Source organism: Arachis duranensis, chromosome 1 (genome assembly GCF_000817695.3).
Source record: "Arachis duranensis cultivar V14167 chromosome 1, aradu.V14167.gnm2.J7QH, whole genome shotgun sequence".
Lineage (NCBI taxonomy): Eukaryota > Viridiplantae > Streptophyta > Magnoliopsida > Fabales > Fabaceae > Arachis > Arachis duranensis.
Window position 1 is genome coordinate 80,307,527 of NC_029772.3, and position 2,472 is coordinate 80,309,998.

Below are 2,472 nucleotides of genomic sequence, written 5' to 3' on the forward strand. Positions count from 1 at the left end.
CGATAAGATTCATACCCAAATAGTACAGTAGGCAGCAAACAAAAAAATTAATTACTGATGCAAAGTACTACTTATGGGATGAATCATATCTCTTTAAGATGTGCAGACAGAATGATCCGTAGATGTGTGCCCAAGGAAGAGGCACAGAAGATCCTATGGCATTGCCATGGATCACAATATGGAGGACATTTCAGAAGTGAGCAAACAGCCACTAAGGTCCTCCAATGTGGCTTCTACTAGCCTACTCTCTGTAAAGACTCCCGAGAGTTTGTATGTAACTGTGACAGTTGCTAGAGAGCTGGTAATTTGCCTCATGGTTACGCCATGCCTCAGCAAGGGATCTTAGAGTTTGAGCTATTTGATGTATGGGGTATTGACTTCATGGGGCCTTTCCCACCATCGTACTCAAACACTTATATTCTAGTGGCAGTGGACTATGTATCTAAATGGGTAGAGGCAATTGCAACACCCACTAATTATACTAAGACAGTGCTGAAGTTCCTCCAGAAACATATCTTTAGCAGATTTGGTGTCCCTAGAGCTTTAATCAGTGATTGAGGCAATCATTTATGCAATAAACAGCTTTACTCTACTATGGTCAGGTATGGAATTAGCCACAAGGTGGCAACTCCATATCATCCACAGACAAATGGGTAAGCTGAAGTCTCTAATAGAGAACGAAAAAGAATCCTGAAACAAATTGTAATTGCCCGTAGCAATGATTAGGCAAAGAGCTTGGATGATGCTCTATGGGCATACAGAACAACATTCAAGACTCCTATAGGGACTTCTCGATACCAGCTTGTGTATGGAAAGGCCTGTCACCTACACGTAGAACTGGAGCATAAAGCCTACTGGGCAACCAGATTCTTAAACCTTGATGCCAAATTAGCTGGAGAGAAAAGATTGCTCCAGCTGAATGAGCTAAAGGAATTCAGACTCAATGCTTTCGAAAACGCAAAAATTTACAAGGAGAAAGCAAAAAAGTGACATGACAAAAAACTATCATCTAGAGTCTTTGAGACAGGACAAAAGGTTCTACTGTTTAACTCTAGGCTCATACTATTTCCTGGGAAATTAAAATCCCGGTGGAGAGGATCATATGTGATTACAAGTGTGTCACCATATGGATATGTAGAGCTTTAGGATATTAACTCTGACAAAAAGTTCACTGTTAATAGACAGAGAGTCAAGCATTATCTTGAAGGCAATATTGAGCAAGAATGCTCAAAGCTGAGACTAGATTAAAGCTCAGTAAAGTCCAGCTAAAGAAAATAAAGAAGCGCTTATTGGGAGGCAACCCAATCTTATTTATCTATGTTAATTACTTTTTCATTTCATTTTCCATTGTTATTTTATGTTTTCTTTAGGTTGATGATCATGTGGAGTCATAAAAATAGCTGCAGAATTAAAGTAGAATAAAAAACAGCATCAAAAATAGCACACCCTGGAGGATAGACTTACTTGCGTTTAAACGCCAGTAAGAGTAGCAGAATGGGCGTTAAATACCCAGTCTGGCACCATTCTGGGCGTTTAACGCCAGAAAGAAGCACCAGACTGGCGTTTAACACCAGAAGGAAGCAACAAGCTGGCGTTTAACGCCAGAACTGAGCACCAAGTTGGCGTTAAACGCAAGAAAGGGAAGAAAAGTTGGCGTTAAACGCCAAAAATAGGCTGCAACCTAAAGTTTAACACCAGAATTACACTCTAACGGTGTTTTGCACGCCTAAATGGAGCAGGGATAAGAAGTCCTTGACCCCTTAGGATCTATGGACCCCACAGGATCCCCACCAACCTCAACTCATTCTCTCTTGCCTAGGATCGCTACCTACCTCGCCATTCAAATTCAAACCATTCCCCGCCCAAACCCACCCATTCACACACCTCCATCTTCTCCTTCTACTCCTTTCTTTCTTTTTTTTTTCTCATGGACGAGAAAACCTTTTAAGTTTGGTGTAGAAAAAAACGTTGCTTTTTGTTTTTCCATAACCATTTATGGCACCTAAAGCCGGAGAAACCTCTAGAAAGAGGAAAAGGAAGGCAGTTGCTTCCACCCCCGAGTCATGAGAGATGGAGAGGTTCATCTCAAGGGTCCATAGTTCAGTAGTAGAGCATTTGACTACAGATCAAAGAGACATGAGGGAGGAGCAACAAAGGCAAGGAAGAGACATAGAGGAGCTCAAGAGCACCATTGGTTCTTCAAGAGGAAGAAGACGCCACCCTCACTAAGGTGGACCCATTCCTTAATCTCCTTGTCTATTTATTTTTCTGTTTTCAATTTTGAGCTTTATGTTTGACTATGTTTTGTGTCTTTACTACATGATCATTAGGGTCTAGTGTCTATGCCTTAAAGTTATGAATGTCCCATAAATCCTTCACCTTTCTTAATTGAAAAATGTTCCTAATTACAAAAGAACAAGAAGTACATGAATTTCAATTTTTATCTTGAAATTAGTTTAATTATATTGATGT